Here is a 24,897-nt window from a genome sequence, read left to right on the forward strand (position 1 = left end):
TTATCCGCATTAGCGAATGCCGTCCCGACCAAGCTGTGGGTTATGCTACTCAGTTATTTGAGGAAGAAGCTATGTATTGGTGGGAAGGTGTGGAGCAGAGAAAGACTAGGGATGAGATCAAGGCGTTGAGATGGGACGATCTGAAGGAGTTGGTGATGAAAAAGTTCTGCGCAGATGCCGAGGTTGAAAGGACGGAGATGAAGTTCTTGAATTTAAAGGCCGGTATGATGACGCATCGTGAGTATACTACTGAATTCAACCGACTATCTAGGTTGGTGCCTGATATGGTTGACACTGAGGTCAAAAGAATCAAATGTTATGTGAGGGGATTGCCACAAAAAGTCCGCATGTTGGTCAGGGCAAATAAACCTGCTACTTTTGACTCTACTGTTGAACTTGCAGAAGTGGTTTATGCTGACCTGGCTGAGGACGATGTGGTGGTGGGGGAAAAGAAGGAGAAGAAATGGGCTACCTCTGCTAAGCGGTCTGGCGAGATGGTGACAACAACGGATGAGAGGAAGGCCAAGGTTGGGAACAAGGATGCGTGTAAGACGTGTGGGCGAGTGCACCCGGGGGAATGCAGGATTGGGACAGACAGGTGCTATCGGTGCGGAAAGGGTGGGCATTACTCTCGAGACTGCCTTGATCGTCCAAAGTGCTACAAATGCGGAAAAGCTGACCACATGGCTAGGGATTGCAAGGAATCAGGGGCGGAAGGTGCGAAAGGATGAAGACTTGGGGAAACTGCAGAGAGGAACGCTTGATGAAGGAATAATTGCTCATGCAATGGTTTTATTAAGTTACTTTTGCTTAAGGACTTGTTTTGTGTTAAGGTTTAAAACTTATGTTTATCAGTGACGTGTAATATATTGAGTTTGGTTATGAATGATTATTATGTTGTGATGAAAGGTTGTTTTAGACAATAGTGTTAAAAGTACTAATCGAAGCCCTTGGAGGTATGAGATGAGTTGTGGTACATCGAGGCTCTCATGGACAAGCTACCTTAAATAGCTAAAACACATGACCACCATTCGGTGACTGTAAAGTCAGAAGTAAGAAGGATAACTCAGAAAGCGAAGGCAATTCAATAAAGCGTGTAAATATAAGAAGTTTTCCTTTTATAGGGAATAAGTTAGGTTTCGGGGATGAAACCTCTTTAAGGAGGGAAGACTTGTAACATCCCGAAATTTCAAGATAATATTAATTATATTACTTAATAATAGAGGGAAAGTTTACTCGGGTTATCAGGAAATAAATAAAAGAATAGGAGTTGGTATGGGTCGGGCTAGTGTCGGGTAATGGATGTGGGTTATGGACTTGGATTAATAGAAATGGGTTAAATGAGAATGGGCCTTAGGTCCATGGGATCTCAGGGATATAAATACCTTAACACCCCAAAATATCTTCATTCTATCTTTATCCAAGCACACTCCACACACACATACACACACACCAAGCACACCCAAAACCGCCGCCGGCCGGTCCGAGAAAGAAGGAAGGATCGAGTGAGGTCCGGGTAAGAGAGAAAGATTAGTGGTGATACCAAGATAAACGAGATCCAAACAAGCTCTAAAGGTATGATTCTTGATCTTGGAAGTTTAAAGATCCGAGCTTTTAGTGTATAAACGACCAAAAATGGTCGGGAAGTGTAGTGGGTGGTATTGAACCTTAACAAGGGTGTTAAAATCGCCCGAAATGTTGATCAGAAACCGAAACAGCGGACATCTGGGCAACTTCGCCTTCATCTGGGCAACTTCGCCTTCATCTGGGCAACTTCGCCTTCAAGCGATGAACTTCGCCTGCAAGCTAAGTTCGCCTGATGAACTTCGCCTGCAAGCTAAGTTCGCCTGATGACAAGTTCGCCTGATGACAAGTTCGCCTGAGGTTTAAGTTCGCCTGATGATAAGTTCGCCTGAGGTTTAACTTCGCCTAAAGCTAAGTTCGCCTGAGGTTTAACTTCGCCTAAAGCTAAGTTCGCCTGAGGTTTAACTTCGCCTAAAGCTAAGTTCGCCTGAGGTTTAACTTCGCCTGAAGCCAAGTTCGCCCGAGGGTTAACTTCGCCTAAAGCCAAGTTTGATTAGAAAATAAATTATAAAGCGATAAGTTAAAGTAAGCTAATACTAGGCCACCAGATTAGATCAGACGAGTATTGATACGTGTAACTTGTACAGTCAGCCGAGCTCAGATAAAGAAGGGATCTACAGCTATCAGAAGAAAGAAGCAGAGTTCAGGTGAGTTTCTAGCCCCATTCCTTGTTATGTTTTCTGGGCTGTGTGCATACTCGATGTGTTGTTAATACATTTATCCTAAGTGATAAGTGTATGTCATATGTGATATGTGTGATAGATATGAATGATTGTTTGTCGGTACGCGAACGATCTTCGGATATTGCGCGTACTGTCAGGTTAAAAATAAAGGCACGAATATTATATATCGAAGATGTATGAATATTTCAAATGAATACTTGTCGGGGCGTGAACGATCTTCGGATATTGCACGTAACAACAAGGGGTATGGTTGTTAAATGAATGAGGTAAGGAATGCCTAGAGTGTTCTTATGTTATAATGTAAGTATGTGTATATAGGTACACGAATGGCATGTGAGTTCTACGTTCGACATAGTAAGTTAGGATGGCAAATCCCTCTAGCTTCTGTCGGACATAGACTCGGCTGGTGATGGCGTAGTTAAGGACTGCGAGCCTTATACGTGAAGTAGATGATATATGTAAACGTAGATAAGGACTGCGAACCTTATACGTAATGTAGATAGGCGTCAGCATAGGAAAGGACTGTGAACCTTATACGTGCTGTATTTGTAGCATAGGGGAGGACTGCGAACCTCGTACGTGCTATGAATTAGGTTGCAGCATAGGAAAGGACTGTGAACCTTATACGTGCTGTATTTGTAGCATAGGGGAGGACTGCGAACCTCGTACGTGCTATGAATTAGGTTGCAACATAGGGAAGGACTGTGAACCTTGTACGTGTTGTGGATGTACTATGGTATAGGGAAGGACCGCGATCCTTGTACGTACCATAAATGGTGAACATAGGTAAGGACTGCGAACCTTGTACGTGTTCACGACCTTGAGTACAGGTATAGACGGTGAACTATGAACGTACTCTCGGTAGACTGAGGTTAGTGATTGTAGATATGTATGTATGTATGGTAGCAAGTATGTATGTAGAACAGAAGGATAACTAGTGAAGTATGGATATGTATCTACAGATATGTATGTATGTGTATGTATTGTATGGCGTTCGATTAACTAGAACTCACTCAGCGTAGCTGACTTTTAGTATGCACGCAGGTGAGCTGATTATAGGGTTAGCATGAGGATGACACACGGCATGGATTGAACGGCTGGCATCTGAAGAAAGAAGTAAAGATGTTTTAAATATAAAGTTTTGTGTTATGGTATCAAAGAAAAGATTTAATGTTTTGTAACAAATGACTGATGTTTTATATTCCGCGAAAAGTTTTAATAAACTCTGATTTGAAGGACTGTGTTTATGAGTAAATCCGACGCTAAAGTAGGGCTACCGGGTTCGGGGCCTTACAATACCCTCACTACCTTCGGTTCTTCCCGTTTTATCTTCAAATCCAAGCCCCGACAGCCCCTTCCGATCTCCAAATCCACGTTAAATGATTCTGTGTGGAAGAATCAATTTTCTTCGTTAAACGCGACTCAATACCAGGGGGACTGATCTCCCTTCAACGTGGGTCACGAAGGGTAGGATCCCGGATCCTTAAGGAGTATCAGGATCCTTTATTCTTTAATCTTTATCCCTACACTGTTTTTGTTTTCTGTAGTTGAGAACTTCGCTTCGCTGAGCAAATTACCTGGAACAGAAGAAAAAGCAAAACGGTTCCTGGAACTGGACACCGCAGTTAGAACCTTTCAAGCTCGTTTTGTTGAAGGATTTTGTGACATCCCCTCAAGTTCAAGCATGTCAAGTAAGTTAATAATTTTAAAGTAATTAGAATAAAATATAATACTTATCTGTCGATTTTTCTTCCACAGGCACCAAGAAATCTGGAAAGTCTGCACTCAAGTTCTTTCTTGACGACATTGATTGCATGGTTACTTCTCCTGCTGCCAAGAAGGAAGCTTCAAAGGCTGGCACCAGCTCCGAGCCCAAGACCGCCACTACCAGGGCCAAATATGCAGCTTCCAAGAGGAAGAGATCCTCTTATCCCGAGACTCACTGCGACATTGTCTGTTCCGTAAGTATACCGTATTTTCTACTTTGGTGATTTTGGATCCAGTATTGTTCCAATCTTGACATGGAGTTTATTAGTAGGCTGTGGTTTCTATGAGGGATTACTATGAGAAGACTATCCTTCAGATGAGTGAGAATATGGCAGGGTTAGAAAAGGCTGCGGTTGCCAAGGATAAGGCTAGGATCCAACTCAAGAAACAACTGGAGGATCAGATATCCTCAGCTGAAGCCAGTGTCAAGAGGCAGTGGAGCAGGCAACTGATGAAGCCAAAGTGTGGGCTGCTAGGTCAATCTTCCAAGCGCGGATCAAGATGGCGACTGAGGCCGGTGATCCCGCATTCTACAAGTCGGCTTAGGACGTTGAGAAATGGAAGGCTGCTCTTGACAACCTTGGTGGTGAGGACGACGAGGAGACGTTCGAGAACACCGAGGCCGGGACCAGTGGCGTTAAGGAGGCGGTTGAAGCTAGCAAGGGAGGAGATGATGCTGAGGTTGATGATGCAGCTTGAGTGGGGTGATGAAGGATATTAAAGACAAGGCCCGAGCCCACTTTTTATTTGGTGTTGATGTTTTTATGAACAAGTATTATGGACTGTAATGAACAATAGCATTTAGGATAAAGGATCTATGATCCTTAAGACAATTGGCGGGGGTGACAAAGGTGGAGGGATCCTCTGTTTGTGGGGATGAAGCCTTTGTTGCCCCTGTTTTTAATTTCCTGCACTTTATGAACCGTTAGTAACTCTTGCTTAACCCGGATGGATGGTCCATCTTTTCGTATGGCGAAGTCCGGGTTAGGTAATTTTGGATAAGTCCTTGGGGCTTACTCTAGTTAATATATAAATCTTTAGACTATCTATTTGTTTATTTACTTTCAAACACTTGTTATATAAGTTTAGCATTATTGATAATTTGGAAAATAATTTTAAGTAAAAGATGTATAGGATAAAAGATCCTTTAGAAAATCTTTTAGGATAAAATATCCTCAGAAAATAAATAGTAGGAAATCATATCTTCAATAATTGATAAAAATTTCATAAGAGAATTCTTTCAAAGGGTAAATTCTAGGATAAAATATTCTTAAAACAGGTTAACCAATTATAAAACAATTTTAAAGGAATAGCCTAAACTGATATGTTTAAAATTATTGAAATAAATATAACACAAAGGTTAATTAATAGAAATCATACCAGAAGGTCTAGATAGACCTAAGTTACCAGAAATGTTGAATTATCAACGATCCTTGAAGGGATAGTTTTAGGATCCAGGATCCTTATGTGTCTGATCTTCGTAGACAGCTTAGTGATTATGTTGCAAATATTTCATAATGTTAACTGGGATCAAACCCATTAAGCTGGGGACAAGCCCAAATAATAAACTGGGGACAAGCCCAAATAATAAACTGGGGACAAGCCCAAATACTAATCTGGGGACAAGCCCAATAATAATCTGGGGACAAGCCCAAAAATAATCTAGGGACAAGCCCAATAATAATTTGGGGACAAGCCCAAAAATAATCTGGTGTTAAACCGGCGACATGGCCCTTGAGAAGAGGTGAAAACCCCTAAAACCTTTAGAATTAATACTGGTGACAAGGCCCTTGGGAAGAGGTGAAAACCCCTAAAACCTTAGGAAACGGTACGTCTACCATATATCGAAGGATCCTCCATATAGCCGAAAGCAACGAAATTGTCAGCCACTAAGTGTGTACTGGTCCCGCTGCCCCGGACCATACGTTGGATAACGTGCGCTCCAGGCGAGAGTGTAGAAACTCTATTTATAAGAAAGGTGAAAACCTTTAAACCTTAGGGGATATGACCATCGGGGGTCATACCCAATCCTGGGCAAGGCCAAGGGAAATAGTAAAGTACCTTATATGTAAAGGAGAGGTGGCCAACCTCTTAGACTTTGAACCTCTTATTAAAATCTGCATTGTTACTTAAAAACTTGGAAAAGATAAATGTTAAGAATATATTATCCTTAGAATAACAAGAATAAAAAGTAGATAAGTAATCAGATAGATATTACCGATTTTAGGATCCTTGATCCTTTAAGGATAATATATCCTTTCAGGATATTGGATCCTGATTAGAAAAAGTACTTCTTTAGGTGGATAGCATTCCATGCTCTTGGTAGTCTATTGCCTTCCATTGTGAGCAAATGATATGCCCCCTTTCCTGCTTCCGACTCAATCTGATAAGGTCCTTCCCATTTGGGCGCTAGCTTCCCATCAGCCGGATTTGTTGTGTTTTGGAAGGCTTTCCTCAATACTAGATCTCCTTCTTGAAATTTTCTGCTCTGATATTTTTGTTGTATGCCCCAAATACCCTTTGTTGATAAGCTGCCATTCTAATCTTTGCTAGGTCTCTGAGTTCTTCTATAGTATCCAAGTCTTCAAGAAGGATTCCTTCGTTGGCTTCAGGATCACAGATGTTGGTTCTTGTAGTAGGGACCACCATTTATATGGGAATCACTGCTTCTTATCCAAACACCAAAGAGAAGGGTGTTTGGCCTGTTGCATTTTTGGTCGTAGTTCTGTCGGCCCAAAGAACATAAGGAAGTTCTTCAGCCCATTTTCCCTTTTTGGATCTTAGTTTCTTCTTTAGATTGTTGATGATGATCTTGTTTCTAGACTCTTCTTAGCCATTGGCTTGAGGATGAACCGGAGTGGAAGTAATCATTTTGATACCCCAACTGTCACAAAAGTTAGCGGTTCTCTTCCCGATAAACTGGGAACCATTGTCACAAATAATTTCAGCGGGAATACCAAATCTAGTTATAATATTTCATTTAATAAAAGATATTACTTCCTTTTCTCGGACTTGTACAAACGCTTCTGCCTCAATCCATTTGGAGAAGTAGTCAGTCATAGCAAGCATAAAGACCTTTCCACCTGGTGCTTTTGGCAGTTTTCCAACAATATCCATACCCCATTTCATGAAAGGCCATGAGGAGGATATAGGATATAGAGGTTCTGCTGGTTGATGAAGGATATTCGCATGTCTTTGACAAGCATCACATGTCTTTGAATATTCCACCGCATCCTTCTTCATTTTTAGCCAGAAGTATCCAATTCTAAGTATTCTGGAAAATAGTGCTCTCCCACCTGTGTGATTGCCGCAATCTCCTTCATGGAAATCCTTGAGCACTTCTTGGATTTCAGGATCCTCGATGCATCTTAAATATGGACCTGCAAGAGATTTTCTATATACCATATCATTTATCAAAATATATTGGGATACCTTGAGTTTGAAGGACTTGGGATTCTCTGTGGCTGGAATTTCTCCAGTCTGAATGTAGTTCTTGATTGGATGGATCCATGATCCTTTATTGTTTGAGGATAAAGGATCCCAGAGTACAACTTCTTTATCATTTGTTATCTCTCCCACTTCCTATTCTTCTATTGCTGGCGAGAGAATGTGGATTATTGGGATTTTCAAATCTTCAGGAATCTTCAGAGATGAGGCTAAGTTTGCTAAGGCATCTGCCCCAGCGTTTTCTTCCCTCGGTACCTGTGTTATACTAAATATTTCGAAGGATTTTGACAAAATCCTTCACAATATCTAAATATTTCATTAGTTTTTCACATTTAACAGCATACGAGCCGTTAAAGTGGTTAGTTATCAATAAAGAATCTATATAAAATTGATGATACCTGATCCTCATGCTTTTGGCTAATTGCAAACCTGTGATTAAAGCCTCGTATTCTGCTTCATTGTTTGTTGTTTGGAACTCACAAGCTATGGATTGGGGTAATATGTCCCCCTGTGGCGATTTCAGTAGAATCCCTAATCCTGTTCCCCTTACGTTAGATGCTCCAACTGTAAAGAGTATCCAAGGATCCTTGGTCTTTTCTAGTTGTTGGACTTCCAAGTCAGCCTCTTTTTGTAGATCACTAGTGAAATCAGCCACAAAGTCCGCTAGCGCTTGAGACTTGATTGCTATTCTCAGCTCATATTGGATATCATATGCACTCAATTTTACAGCGCACTTAGCCATTCTACCTGACAAAAACTCTGGTTTTCTAAGAACATTCTTTACAGGATAGTTAATTCTCAAAATAATAGGATGAGTTTCAAAATAATGTCTTAATTTAGTGGAAGCCATAATAAGTGCAAGAATTAGTTTTTCTAAATGAGAATACCTGGACTCCGCATCTAGAAGACTTTTACTTACATAGTATACAGGATGTTGTTCACCTCCATGATCCTTTATCAAGACTGCACTCACTGCATTTCCTGAGACTGCAAGATACAAATACAAGGATTCTCCATCCACAGGCTTCATTAGGGCTGGAGTTGAGGATAAGTAATCCTTCAGTTCTGTAAGTGCAGCTTCATGCTTTGCAGTCCATTCGAATTTCTTGTTCTTTCTAAGAATATCATAGAACTCTTTGCACTTCTCGGAGGATCTTGAAATGAATCTATTCAAGGCAGCTATTCTATCGGTGAGTCTCTGGACGTCTTTGGCATTTGTAGGAGATTTAAGATTGACAATGGCTTAGATTTGCTCCGGACTTGCTTCAATTCCCTCTTTGTGACCATATATCCCAGAAACTTTCCAGCCTTAACACCGAAGTGGCATTTGGACGGATTTAGTTTCATGTTATAGTGGTCAAGGATATTGAATTGTAACATCCTAAAATTTATAATGTTGAATAAAGGAAGTTATGTTTAGTGATTTCGCGTAATTAATTTAGGTCGGGTAAGGAGCGGACCATGGACTTGGATTTATTGAGATGGGTTAAATGAGAATGGGATCTAAGGGATATAAATATCCCCTAAACCCAAAATATCTTCATTTCCATCTTATCCTTTCACACTTCCAAAACACGCACACACCACACACTACAACCGTCGGCCGGCCGGAAGAGAGAAAGGCGGCAGATCCGAGGGAGAGAGAGAGAGAGATTAGTTGTGATAACGAGTAAACAAGACCCAAACAAGCTCAAAAAGGTATGATTCTTGATCTTTAAAGTTTAAAGATCCGGGCTTTTAGTGTATAAACGACCGAAAATGGTCGGGAAGCGTAGTGGGTGATGTTGGACCGTAACAAGGGTGTTAAAATCGCTCGAAATGTTGGACAGAAACCGAAACAGCGGCTATCTGGGCAACTTCGCCCTCATCTGGGCAACTTCGTCTTCAAAGCGATGAACTTCGCCTGCAAGCCAAGTTCGCCTGATGAACTTCGCCTGCAAGCTAAGTTCGCCTGATGGTAACTTCGCCTAGAGCTAAGTTCGCCTGAGGTTTAACTTCGCCTTAAGCCAAGTTCGCCTGATAACTTCGCCTAGAGCTAAGTTCGCCTGAGGTTTAACTTCGCCTAAAGCCAAGTTCGCCTGATAACTTCTCCTAAAGCTAAGTTCGCCTAAGGTTTAACTTCACTTAAAGTCAAGTTCGATTAGAAAATAAATTAAAAATCTAATGAAAAATGTGTTAAGACAGTTAATGGAAATAAAATTTTTCCAAGCTGACCTGGCAGCTCGACCCCAGCCAGGGGCTCTGCCCCTTGGACCCTGCTAGGGGCTGCCGCCCCTAGACCCCGCTGCCAGGGGCGCTGCCCCCGGACCCCTGTTCATTGTGGGTCATATAAAGATAGAAATACATTATGAGAAGTGATAGTTAATTGATACGTATACTTGTTATACAGTCAGCCGTGCACAACTGAAGAAAGGAATTACGATTAACGGTGAACGTAACCGTGTTCAGGTGAGTTTCTAGCCCCATTTATGTGTTATGTTTTCGGGGCTGTGTGCATACTCAATATGTTTGTTAATACGCTTATCCTAAGAGATAAGTGTATGCCTTATGTGAATAATGTGAAATGTATGAATGATTGCTTGATGGTACGTGAATGATCTTCGGATATTGCACGTACTGTCAGGTTGTAACGCTATGTGTAAGGTAAGTATGATATGTATGCTTATGTGTTTGAACGTGATAAAGTTAATAAAAGAAAGAAATGACGGTTGCATGGTTGTATGGTTACGAAAAGGGTACCGAGCCCTAATAATACTCGAGGTATGATGTATGGTTGTATGGTAACGAAGAGGGAATCGAACCCTACTAATATCCGAGAACTAGGGAACCGAACTCTACTAATATTCGAGGAAAGAGGGAAACCGAGCCCTAATAATACTCGTGGAAAGAGGGAAACCGAGCCCTAATAATACTCGTGGAAAGAGGGTACCGAGCCCTAATAATACTCGAGGAAGGAGGGTACCGAGCCCTAATAATACTCGAGGAATGTAGGGCGTAATGCTCTTTATAACGTAAGATATGAAGGTAAGTTAATACAAAAGAAAGTATGAAAGTATGAAAGTATGAAAGTATGAATGAAAGAATATAAGTTTATGTGTATTGTATAGTGTATGATTAACTAGAACTCACTCAGCGTAGCTGACTTTTAGTATGCACGCAGGTGAGTAGGATGAGGCAGCTCGCTTGAGGAGACACGTGGCATTGAACAAGAGTCTAGCGTCTGAAGACTTATGATGTTTAAATTTTAATGCTTTAATGTTGAAAGACAAAGGATGTTTTGAGACAAGTTATGAATTATGTAATGTTTTATGAAAGTTTTATATTCCGCGTAAATGTTTTAATTAACTTTGATATTTAGAACTGTGTTTATGAGTAAATCCGACGCTAAAGTAGGGCTACCGGTAACGGGGCCTTACATGAATGCTTCCTCGAGGTCTCTAAGGTGATCCTCAGCTTTCTTTGACTTCACCACCATGTCATCTATGTAGACTTCCATAGTCTTACCCAACTGATCCTTAAACATCATGTTGACTAATCTTTGGTATGTTGCCCCTGCATTTCTTAGTCCAAATGGCATAGCAGTATACCAATATATGCCGGTTGGAGTCATGAATGCTGTATCTTCTTGATCAGATGGTTCCATCTGAATTTGTTGGAATCCAGAGGAAGCATCCATAAAGGTAAGCATTTCATGTCCAGCCGTTGCATCCACCATGGAATCTATATGTGGTAATGGGAAAGGATCTTTGGGGCATGCCTTGTTTAAATCGGTAAAATCGACACACACCCTCCACTTTCCATTCTTTTTTGAAACAACGACCACATTAGCTAGCCATAGAGGATATTGAACCTCTCTGATCATACCGGCCATAAGAAGTTTTTCAACTTATTCTTGTATGATCTTGTTCCTCTCAGGAGCGAACTTCCTTCGCTTCTGATGGACGGGTTTTATAGATAAATCAAGGCCGAGTTTATGAGTGATTACCTCTTTTGAAATACCTGTTATATCCGAGTGCTTGAAAGCAAAAGTGGATCTTCTTCGCGATAAGAAGGATACTATATCCTCCTCGATCTTACTGGGGATATTGGATCCTAGGAATACCTTTATTTCTGAATCTTCAGGGTCCAATGATACTTCTTTAAGGTCTTTCTCCCGAGCCTCCAGCACGTTCCTAGGATGTTGCTGTAATTGCTATGCTATGGTTGGCTTGGCTGTTGGCTTCATTGACGATGAATAGTAGTTTTTGGCCTCCGCTTGATCACCTACTATCTTCATGACTCCCCAAGGGGTTGGTAGCTTGATACATTGGTGATATGTTGAGGCTACTGCTTTCATTCCATGGAGCCAGGGCCTACCAAAAATAACATTGTAACAGGAGAGGTTATCTATAACACAAATTTTTTATATGAATTTAACCCTTCGATATATATTGGCAAGTTGATGTCCCCCAATGTCTTTTTAGTTTCGCCACAGAAGCCGGCCAGCACCGACGTTCTAGGAACGATTTCGGAATCCGGGATGTTCATCTTCTTCAGGACATCATGTTGGATAATGTTGACCGAGCTGCCACCGCCCACTAGGATCCTGCGCACATAATGGTTAGAGATAAATAAAGTAATAATCAAACCGTCGTGATGAGGATCCTAGATGTTCAGCTTGTCTTTTTCGTCGAAGAAGATTCTTTTTTCTGTTGTTAATGTTGTTGACACTATCAGATAATCCCCGTTATCCATCTTGATCTCCTTGGCAAGTCTTTTTGCTGTGGAGAAAGAAGTTCCACATATGTCTGATCCTCCAAAGATGAAACTGACTGCTTACGTATCCAGCTTGTCCCGCTGAAGATCCTGGATCCTTGGTTTGAAAAAGATTCTCTGATCAGTCATTCGAGTAGTGGGGATGAGCGGTCTTCTTTCATCATCCAACTCGAGCTTCTCTACGGAATTCTCTTTGATGGTACACGAATCTTTAAATAGATCATAATCTCTAGAAACGAAGTTGATCACATCATCTGGTGGCGGTGGTGTCGCTTTCTGTGAAAGATCTTCAGGATCCTGGATCTTGGATTTCTTTCTTCCCAAGAGTTCTTTAAAGTGATCTTTGCTCAGAAGGTACCCAATTTCTTTCCTTACGGCGATGTACTCGTCTGTTGCGTGGCCAAAATCTTTGTGGAAAGCGCACCACTTAGACTTGTCCTTGAAGCCGACAACCTTTTCATTTTTTCTGGGCCACCTTGCTTTTCTCCCAAATTCTTCATGGCACAAATCAAGCCATGAGTGTCTACAGAGAAACAATAGTCAGAGATTCAAGGATAGTCTTCGCTGTCTTCTCCTTCTTCAACTGCCCATGCGTTCTGATTGTTGAACTTGGCATACGGCTTCGCATTGTTGTTCCTGTTCCAGGATCCTTTATTCTTCTCAGGAGTTTCTTGTTTCATCTGTCCACTGAGACGATCCTGGATCTTTTTATCTTCTTCTAAAAGGATGTATCTCAATGCTTTGTTTCTGACTTCATCTAATGTCCTGCATGGAGTCATCACTAAATCATCATAAAAAGGGGATCTCTTTTGAATTCCCATCTTGAATGCTTCAACAACAGTAGTCATATCAAGGTTTGGGATTTCTAGAGCTTCTTTTCCAAACCTCGTAACGAAATCCCTAAGGGATTCATCACTGGTTTGGATAACACGATACAAATCATTGGTCAACCTCTCAAATTTTCGACTACAGGAAAATTGAGTGTTAAACAAATTAACTAAATGAGAGAAAGATGTAACCGAGAAAGGGGGAAGACTTAGCAACCATTTTAGTGCAGCTCCCATTAATGTGGCTCCAAATCCTTTACAAAGGCAAGCCTCTTTGAGTTTCTCAGGTACATGATTAATTTCCATTCTCTCCCGATATTGGGCAACATGTTCCTCAGGATCTGTGCTCCCATCATACGTCTTCATGTTGGGAGTTTGAAACCGCTTCGGGATTTCAGCATCACATATGGGCGGAGCGAATCTGGATAATTTGTGACTTCCCTTCCGTATTTCAGGGATTGGACGTATCACTCCCGGGACACTAGATATCAAATCCTTTAGCTTCTGTAATTCTCTGGCCATGGCCTGGTTGATACCTGAATCCTACATGGGAACATGGTTAGTATCCAAAGATATAGGATCGTACCAGTTACCTCTCTGCTGGGTGGAGTTTGGTATTCCAAACGAGTATCTGGGATAAGAGGAGTCAGCAATCGGAGTAGGTCCTCCAGAAGCTATGGTCTGCATGGGGATTATATCTCCTTCATGGACTTTGGAGGATCGTTGATGTTGGACGCCTGAGGATCCTTGATTCTGAAATAAGGATCCTTGCTGAGGATACGTTCCAGTAGATCCCGACAGAAAGAAGGTTGACTCTTGTCGATAATATGAGGATCCTTGGCTTTGCTGATGGATCCTTGATGGAAGTTAGATGACATTGGCTGATCTAACGAGAACCCTTGAGCTTGTTGACTCACAGGCCTCTGTTGATGAGTAGAGGATCCTGGCTGAAAGAGTGAGGATCCTTGAGCCTGGAGACTCATGAACCCTTGTTGAAGGATAGAGGATCCTGGCTGAAACATTGAGGATCCCTAAGCCTGTTAACCCATGGACCCTGGTTGGAAGATGGATGATCCTTGCGAGAACTGTGTCACGGATTCTGGACTGCTGAAATCCAACATCCTGGCATCAAGGGGGTGAGATCCTCTGCTGGCCTCTTGTTCTTCTTGAGATCCTCTATCTCACGTAGGATATTCTGCTTAGTCTTGTTCTGCTGCTCCATGTATGCTTTAACCTGCGAAAACATAGATGAAACATCACTGTTAGTACTAACCACAGGGGCAGCAGCGGCAGTTTTCGAGCTCTGGAAGACTGGTAGTTGCATCTTGCTTCCAGCAGAAGCAGCCCTTGGTGCTCCCGTGATTGGCGGAGGCAGCGATGGCAAAGTTCTCGATGAGAGAGGGACCGTAGCCGGCATGGTTGATGATGCAGAGGATGATTGAGAGGCCATTGATGGTGATATGGGTATGAAAAAGTTAAGAATGATAATAATAATAATAATAATAATAATAATAATAATATGGATTATAGCACCAATTTCCCCACGGTGGGCGCCAGATTGTTTTGGACAAAAATCTGTCAAGGATCACGTATCCAAATCTGTTAAGTGAGGTAAGGTGCTAACTCGGTAAAAGCAAGTGTATGATTGTAATATAGGTGGACACAATGATTTGGTCACGAGGGAAAAAGCCCTTAATCATGATAGTCTTACTTCGGTCAAAACTTATCGAGGCAATCGTTGGTAAAATAATTCCGGTCAAGGATTAACAAGATAATCTTTGGTCGGATTACTTTAGTCAATGATCAACAAGGTAACCTTTGGTCGGTGTGTATATTATTATCGTGGTCTCGGCACAAAAAACCCCCGGACGGTGAAAACTATCACCTTCGTGTTTATTAATTAACAAAAAAGGTATTACAAGTGTTTGAGGAGATTATGATCGAGATTACAATGAAAGCTAGTGAATATAGAGAGTGTTCAGTTCTGCTCTAGTGTGTGTGTAGATACATGTGTGTTTCTAGCTCAATCATATCTCGTATAAATAAGATAATAACAATAACAATATTCCCTATCTATTCGGAAGTCTTCCACTTAGCCGCTCCACGACCTTTGACCACGTGCCAATAGCCACCCAGTAGCGATATGAGCGGGAGAACGAGTCTTATAGCCGTTATTGATATTAACGCGTTCATCTTCACATTAGTTGATCCATAATCAGCTACATTGAAGTAGGATCCAGGATCTAGGCTCCAGCTAAAGGTTGTCTTGTGAGGATAATTGATGCAAGTTCGTCTTACAGTTGATATACCTGTCTAACACATCATCATACTAAACGCAATCATTAGTAAACAAACAATACCGAGGATCGTCGATCCTTTATATCTTGATGTATATTTCAAGGATAAACTATCCATAAGACAGTCAATGATAAAGGATCCTCAGTATAAAAATCGTGGCCTAACAGAGAGTCCTTCATACATTAGAGAGGATAATCGAAGAGGAGGCTGTAGAGTTCGGCTTGGCGGAGTTATCATACCTGTACAACCTGGTTACCCACGGCTCTAAACGCATTGTCTTTAAATCGAAACCTCGATAAGTGATCCCTATCTCCAAGGTTACTCTGAATGGTACTCTCTGGAGGAACCCATTTTTCTTTGTAAAAAGGGATTCCATTCCGGGTGGAGCCGATCTTCACAAAAGGTGGATCCAAAAGGGTAGGATCTAGGATCCTTTGGTTGTAATAATAGGATACTTGATTCTTCTATTAATACTTTTCCTTTCTTATGTAGTTGAAAATTTTGCTTTACTGTCTGAGCTTCCTGGAGTCGAAGAAAGAGTTGAAAAATTCCTATCACTGGATTCTACAATCAGAACCTTTCAAGCCAAGTTTATCGAAGCTTTTCAGGAGACAAACTCAGAGTCAAACATGTCAAGTAAGAATAATAAATTTTAATATCAAAAAGAGAAATAATTGAAAACTTATCTGTGAATTACTGTTTTACAGGTGCTCAAAAGTCAGGAAAATCCGCTTCCGGGTTGTCCCTTGAAGATATCGATTGCATGTTCACCAAGAAGGAGACCCCGAAGCCAACAACAGTGTCCGAGCCTCGTCCAATCACAACCCGAGCCAAGTCAGGAGCTAAAAGGAAGAAGAGTTCAGATCCAGAGAACCCCTTTGAAACCGAGAAACAGCTTCTGGAAATGCTTTCGACTGTAAGGATCCTTATTCTTTCAATCTTTATTGTCCAAGTATTCTTCTAAGCTTATCCTGTTTTCTTTTATTAGCCATCAACACTGCTCGAAGCCATCATGACAAGATCGTTGGAGAGTACGAAGAGACCCTTGCTGCGATGAGGTCCATAGCTGCTGCAAAAGACAAGGCCCTCTCCAAAATGACCAAGGAGAAGAAGCAGGCAGAGGATCATGCATCCACACTTGAGGTCCAAATGCAGGATGAGATCAATCAGGCTACCGATGAGGCAAAGATCTGGGCAGCAAAGTTAGTTCTTCATGCCAGAATCAAGCAGGTGACTGAAGCTAATGACCCAGCCTTTGATAGATCCATATGGGACATCACGTAGTGGAAGCAAGCTTTGGTTTACTTGGGTGGAGGTGAGGATGAAGAAGAAGGTGAGATGGCTGATGCACGTGGAGCAGGTACGAGCAGAGCGAAGGGTGCGGGTGAAGCTGATGGAGGAAATGAAGCAGCTGTGGAGGTTGAAGCAGCTGCATTAACAGGCGATGAAGGATATAGAAAACAAGGCCTGAGTCCGTTTTCTTTATTTTGCTTTATGATGTTTTTATGAACAATAACTTTGGTTTGTAATAGACAGTAGTAGCTAGGGTAAAGGATCCTTGATCCTTAAGACAATTCGCGGGGGTAGCAATGGTGGATGGATCCTCTGTTTGTGGGAATGAAGCCTTTGATGCCCATGTTTTTAGTTTCCTGCACTTATAAACAATTAGTACCACCTACTTAACCCGGGTGGATGGTCCATCTTTTCGAATGGTGAAATCCGGGTTAAAACTTTTGTTAAATCAAGGTGACTTATGCTTTAATAAATCTTTTAACTATCTGCTTGTTGCTTATTATTCTGAAAGTTTGTTTGATACAGATTCAATCTAGTTGAATGTTTTAAATAATTATATTTAAAAAAGTTTTAGGATAAAATGTCCTTACGAAAAATATTTAAGATAGAATATTCTTAGAGAACAAACTACAGGATAGAGTATCCTTAAAGATTGATATAAGTTTTCATAATAGAATATCCTTAAAGAGATAACCCCTAAAACGTTTAAAAATTATTGCAGCTAATACAACGTAAATTTGTCAATAGAAACCATACCACAAGGTCTAGTTAGACCTAATTTACCATAAGTATAGAACCTTCAATTATCCTTGAAGAAGTAATCTTAGGATTTTGAATCCATAGGACTTTGTCTTCGTAAAGAACTTAGAGAATCTGTTGCAAACAACTTATAATGTTAATTGGTATCAAATCCATTAAGCTGGGGACAAGCCCAAATAATAAACTGGGGACAAGCCCGTGCAACTGGGGACAAGCCCAAATACGGATGTTAACCGGGGACTCGCCCAAACCGGGATTTAGCCCAAACGTAAGATAACGTGAAAACGTTATAAACCGGTGGTATGGTACGTCTACCATAAATCATAGGATCCTCCATATAGCCGAAGAAAACGAAATTGTCAGCCACTAAACATGTACTGGTCCCGCTGCCCCGGACTATACGTTGGATAGCGTGCACTCCAGGCGAGAGTGTAGAAACTCTAATTTAGAAGTAAGGTGAAAACCTTTAAACCTTAGGGGATATGACCATAGGGGGCCATACCCAATCGTGGGCTAGGCCAAGGGAAATAGCTTAGTACCTTAAATGTAAAGGAGAGGTGGCCAACCTCTTGACTAATACACATCTTATTAATATCCTGCATTGATACTTAAAACTTGGAAGAAACAAAAATGTTAAGAATACGTTATTCTTAAATAAGTAATAAGAAATTCAAAAGGATAAATGATTAGATAGATATTACCAATTTTGGGGATCCTTGATCCTTTAAGGATATTCAATCCACAGAGGATACTTGATCCTGATCAGAAAAAATATTTCTTGAGGTGGACAGCATTCCATGCTCTTGGTAACCTGTTGCCTTACATAGTGAGCAAATGATATGCCCCATTTCCTGCCTCTGACTCGATCAGATAAGGACCTTCCCATTTGGGTGCTAACTTCCCATCAGTCGGATTGGTGGTGTTTTGAAAGGCTTTCCTCAAAACTAAATCTCCCTCTTGAAATCTTCTAATCCTGATGTACTTGGTGTATGCCCCAGCTACTCTTTGTTGATAAGTTATCATTCTGATCTTTGCCAGGTCTCTGAGTTCTTCAAAAGTATCCAAGTCTTCAAGCAGGATTTCTACATTGGCCTCAGGATCACAGATTGTTGTCCTAGCTGTGGGAACCACCATTCTGTAGGAATAACTGTTTCTGATCCAAACAGCAGTGAAAAGGGTGTTTGGCCCGTCGCATTCTTGGGTGTTGTCCTGTCCGCCCAAAGAACATATGGCAGTTCTTCAGCCCATTTACCCTTCTTGGTTCCTAACTTCTTCTTTGAATTGTTGATGATGATTTTGTTGCTAGACTCCGCTTGACCATTAGCTTGAGGATGTACTGTAGTTAAGGTAATCATCTTTATGCCCCAACTGTCACAAAAGTTAGTTGTTCTTTTCCCAATGAATTGGGAACCATTATCACAAATAATTTCAGAAGGAATACCAAATCTAGTTATAATATTCCTTTTAATAAAAGATATAACTTCCCTTTCTCGGACTTGTACGAATGCTTCTACCTCAATCCATTTAGAGAAGTAGTCCGTCATGGCAAGCATAAAGACTTTGACACCTGGTGCCTTTGGTAGCTTACCAACAATGTCCATTTCCCACTTCATGAAAGGCCATGAAGAGGATATAGGATACACTGGTCCTGCTGGCTGGTGAAGGATATTTGCATGCCTTTGGCAAGCATCACACTTTTTCGAATATTCCATTGCATCCTTCTTCATCTTCGGTCAGAAGTACCCAGTCCTAAGTATCCTGGAGAATAATGCTCTTCCACATGTGTGGTTACCGCAATCTCCTTCGTGAAAGTCTTTAAGTACTTCTTGGACTTCAGGATCCTCTATGCACCTTAAGTATGGACCTGCAAGAGATTTTCTGTATAGCATATCATCTAATAAAATATATTGTGATACCTTGAGTTTGAAGGATTTCGGATTCTCCGTAGCTGGGATCTCTCCAGTTTGAATGTACTTCTTGATTGGGAGGATCCAGGATCCTTGGCTATCTGAGGATAATGGATTCCAAAGTACAATCTGTTTATCACTTGTTATCTCCCCAACTTCTTGCTCCCCTATTTCTGGCGAGAGTATGTGGACAATTGGGATCTTCGTATCATCTGGAATTTTCAAGGATAAGGCTAAATTCGCTAAGGCGTCCGCCCCAGCATTTTCCTCTCTTGGTACCTGTACTATACTAAACATTTCGAAGGATTTTGCCAATTCCTTCATAATTTCTAAATACTTGATTATATTCTCACCTTTTACGGTATAAGAGCCGTTAAAGTGGTTAGTTATAAGTAAAGAATCCATATAAACTTGAAGATACCTGATCCTCATGCTTTTGGCTAAAAGTAAACCTGCGATGAGTGCTTCGTACTCTGCCTCATTGTTGGTAGCTTGAAACGCACATGCAATGAACTGGGGTATTATGTCCCCCTGTGGCAATTTCAGTAGTATGCCCAATCCCGTTCCTCTTACGTTGGATGCTCCATCTATGAAGAGGATCCAAGGATGCTTGGTTGCATCTAGTTGCTGAACCTCCAAGTCGACTTCTTTTTGCATGTCACTGCTGAAATCAGCCACAAAGTCTGCGAGTGCCTGCAATTTGATAGCTGTTCTAGGCTCATACTGAATGTCGTATGCACTCAGTTTTACAGCCCACTTAGCCATCCTACCTGACAATTATGGCTATCTAAGAACATTCTTAACAGGGTAGTTAGTTCTCAAAATAATAGTATGAGTCTCAAAATGATGTCTTAATTTAGTAGAAGACATAATTAAAGCAAGGATTAACTTTTCTAAATGAGAATACATGGCTTCTGCGTCTAAAAGACTCTTACTTACATAATACACGGGGTGCTGTTCACCTTCATGATCCTTGACGAGGACGGCACTTATGCATTACCTGAAACTGCTAGATATAGATATAAGGATACTCCATCCACAGGCTTCATCAGAGCTGGAGCTGAGGATAATGTGACACTCGTCAATTTCAGGTTAACTCCGTTAATCCGAACTCCGTTAATTCAAACTTAAGATCATACGAACTGTAACGCATATCTCATTACATTTAAATTAGGTTCTAAATGACGCATGGCAATCACTACACAAGTAGTCTTTCGGAATTTCACCGAAACACACACGAGTCGACTCAAACCGTTGTTGAACAAACGATAAGTAATTGATAGTTATGTGTTAATCTATGTGTTACTTGATATTTATATATATACATATATAACACTAAATTCAAGAAGCAAAAGCCTAGTTTATGCTAGAAATTGATTAACTAGAAGTTCAGGGGGCTAAGTGTAACATAATTAATAATATAAACATATTATTACACAAACCCTAACCCCCTAATCCCTGCATACGATCATCCCCTTCCCCCCCCCCCCCCCCTCTCCTCTTGGCAGCCGTGAACACACACACACATACAATCTCCTTGCAAGCTTGTTTAAAGAATTAAAGTGGTAGCTAGGTAAATTACATCCTCTCTAGTTTATTCCATTGAGTTAATTGCATGATTAAGCATAATAAACATAAACCCTAGATGTTAAAACTATTGATTGTTGATAGATTATGAGCCTAGAGGATTGCTTGCATGGTTAATTGTTCATAGGTTAATTGTTTATTGAGTTTTGATGAAAACTGATGCTGGACAGATTATTGAATTCGTGTTTGGACGAAGTTAACTCGATGTTAATGTTATGTTTTGATGCAATTGTTGATTCTACAGTATACTAGGTCAAGTCTAGTTTCTGAAAAGTTCGATTTTATAATTTTTGGACGTATAAAAGTGTGTTTTTATTATTTTACAAAACTGTTGTGCAAGGCTGATTTGGGAGACCTGCTGTTAGGCTGTTTTCCGACTAAGATATCTCATAAACTACAAGACCAAATGGGTTCGTTCCACTTCTGGAAGAAAATACAATGAGTTAGGAACCTAACTCAATTGGTCTTGCATTAATTAGATTTTTCATTTAACGGGAGTAACAAATAACATTCTGTTGCGCATGATAATGATTGCTGTGTGTTTGCTGTGATGTTTTGATCTTTGTGGTAAAACCATATATAATAAAAATATAATAAAAATAGGTTTAGAAACCTAACCCACGTGTGCTTCTGTGATGATTTTTGGTGATTTATTTGACATGTTAGGATTTATTAATAAGAGTAATCTTGTCGAGTGAAAATCTGCCTGGATAATTTAGTTGCTGTATTTCTTGAGTTGTCATGAAAAGTGCATAATCGATCGATGTTTGCTATGTTTTGACCAAATTGCCCTTGTGGGGGATAATTTCTAGTAATGTAAAATGTTAATACTTGAAACTTAAGTAGTTGTTCACACATGTTACGTATCACCAACGTGTTTGTCGAGTCGCGCTTATTTCACAAACGAAACACGAAACGCATCTCATGCATAAGTTGTATGTGTCGAGTCTAGGGACTCACTCGTAGTTTAAATACTTAGAAAATCTCGTTTTTGTTTTTAGAACACTAGTGAGGATTTTATGTGACGCACATCTTTTCTCGGATCTTTTTGGTTATCTTCGCAAACAGTGAGTTTCACGTCCCCTTCTTACTCTTTTTAAACGCTTTTATTTGGGGGAGATAACATACTCCAACGCTTTAGATTTTGTTAGTTTTTATATATCACTTGTAAGGCTAAGTGGCAAACAAACCAATCAAAGTCCTTAATAACATCGAACCGGTTAATATTTGGATAATAGCGAGTCACTGTTGAGTAGTACTACTGGGTTTGACAAACCCCACCCAACTCTAAACTCGACGGTAGGTCGAGTGGGTGTAATCTTGGCTAACACATTACCATGGTCGTGGTTGACATGGTGGCAAGGAAATTGATAAACAGTCAGCTTCGGTGTCGAACACTTAGTAATACATGCTTGATAGGTTAGCTACCTATTGATATATAATTAACTTAACACTATCTGGTAACGCAAACGCAAACGCAAACGCAAACGCAAAAGCAGACGTAAACACAAACGCTTTATTTATATAAACATGTGAACTCACCAACCCTGTGTTGACACTTTTAGTATGTTATTCTCAGGTAGCCGAGGCGGGCGCGCGGTATAGGAACATGCATTCGCTAAACACCATCGCTTTGAAAACTTCTTTTAAATTTTATCTTAATAACTTGGGTTTTTAAGTCGTCCTGTGTGGCGCAAACTTTTTGGTTTACAATTTACGCTTCCGAATTTTATTTAAGACTTAATGTCTTGTTGGTTTGAAAACGTTAAACATGGTGTTTGATTATAACTAATGATTCCGATCCTGTTAGTTCAAACCCTCTGACGCTAAAACTCCATTAGCGGATTTTGAGGGTGTGACAGATTGGTATCAGAGCTATTGGTTATAGCGAACTAGAAATGCATTCATACTAGACTATAACCGCAATGACCCATTAGTTATAATTTTATGCACTACATATATAAATGTGTATTATATATTTAGTTATTCGTTTTCTTTATCTCTTTACCTCATTCACTCATACGCGCATAACCCATACACGACGTATCCTGTAAGGATGTCGACGCCATCATCATCATCATCCGACCCAGTGTCTCATGCCCCTGGAAAGGAACCGCAGCTACCCGACTCATCACCACCTCGAGTAGTCCCGACACTAGCAGCCCCTGCATCGAAGAGACATCGCCTATCTGGAGAGATGTACGAAGACAACGTTAGCTGGAGTTGTTACCCGAGTTTGATCCAGCGTATGGTTTACCGTGAGCAAGTTCCTCCATTACCTCACCCGGGCTGTCCTATGTCCTTTAACACGCTACCACCCATAACTGAACCAATGGAGCGTGCTTTCGCAGCTCTCGCCTCCTGTTTAGAGCGTGAAGTTGACATTATGTACTCAACGAGAGTGAATGTTACTAGATTGATATGGGATGGAGCAAAGGCTAGGAAGTGAATTTCCCACCTGACTGAAGCCATGAAGGAAGTTCAGGACGCTCATGTTCAGCTAATGAAACTAGTGATCAAGATGCAATCAGAAATGATAGACTTGCATGAAGAAGTCAGAGACGCAAGAGACCATGCAGCGGTAGCTCTAGCCCGTTGTGCAACACTAGAGGCACAGATTGCTCCGAACGTAGCAGAACCAGAGGCAAAGCCAGTGTCTGTATCTTCAAGAATTACCTGGACTGTAAACCCAATTTGTTTAAGGGCACTAAGGGAGCCATAGGTTTCCTGCGTTGGGCCGAGAAGGCGGAGTCAGCCTTTGAGATGTGCAACTGTCCACCAGCCAGTAGGGTCAAGTTTGCTGCTAGAACATTGCAAGATTTTTCTCCCACCTAGTGGAACTCTAATGTGCAAATTCTTGTGTTGGAATTTGCAAATGCTCTGAACTGGGAGGAATTCAAGAACATGATGCGGAAAGAGTATTGTCCTAGAGAGGAAATCGCGAAGTTGGAGTCGGAATTTTGGGCGCTGAAAACGGTGGGTTCCGAGATTGAAGCCTACACCACCCGTTCCCATGAGCTAGCAGTGATGTGCCCGCGGACGGTTGACCCACCGAGTAAGAGAATCGAGATGTATATCGATGGTTTGGTACCCCAGGTTCAGGGTATGGTGACGTCTTCCAAACCGGCTACGATTCAGCAAGCGATCCGAATAGCCCACAAACTGACGGACCAAGCAGTGGCACAAGGTGCGTTACCACCTAGAGGTTCCACCTCTAAAACCCGTGATAACTCAAGCACTGAAAACAACATCAACAACTTTGGTAATGGAAAGAGGAAATTTGACAACACCAGGTCCTCATCATCGAACCCCCCACAGCAACAACACCACCGTAAACCCGAACTCGCTCGGAACTTCAATAATCAGGGTTCCAACAATAACAAGAACGGTGGCGGACAGGGTTCGAGTGGCTATGCTGGAAAGTACCCGAAATGCAACAAGTGCAACTATCACCATGCTGGCCCATGCGACCGTATCAAGTGTCTGCGATGCGGTAAAATGAGTCATCAGGCCAAGGACTGTAGGGGAGACCTAGCTGCTAAGGGTGCTCCTAAACAGCCTGTGGCGACTAAAGGGTGCTTTGAGTGTGGTCAAGAGGGTCATTTCAGGAAGGATTCTCCCAAACTGAAGCAGAATGAGAACAATGGAGGCAACAACAGTGGCGGAAGCTGTGGTAAATGTAGAGCTTTCGTCATTGAGTCGGGCCAGGCCCGCAACAATCCGAATGTGGTTACCGGTAAGTTTCCTGTGAACGACTGTTTTGCTTCTATTTTGTTTGACACTGGAGCTGATAGGAGTTTTGTATCGAAAGCCTTTAGTAAACTCTTAGACTTAACTCCAACACCGTTAGATGCTAAGTTTCCTGTTGAATTAGCTGACGGTAAGTCTATAGAAACAACTCATGTACTAGCGGGATGTAAGTTGAAACTGTCGGGTCATACCTTCGATATCGACCTCATACCCTTTACGCTTGGTAGTTTCGATGTCGTT

The sequence above is a fragment of the Bidens hawaiensis genome, unplaced genomic scaffold (assembly GCF_021521415.1).
Source record: "Bidens hawaiensis isolate Kalapana, Puna unplaced genomic scaffold, B.hawaiensis_p1.1 tig00029599_1, whole genome shotgun sequence".
NCBI classification, from domain to species: domain Eukaryota; kingdom Viridiplantae; phylum Streptophyta; class Magnoliopsida; order Asterales; family Asteraceae; genus Bidens; species Bidens hawaiensis.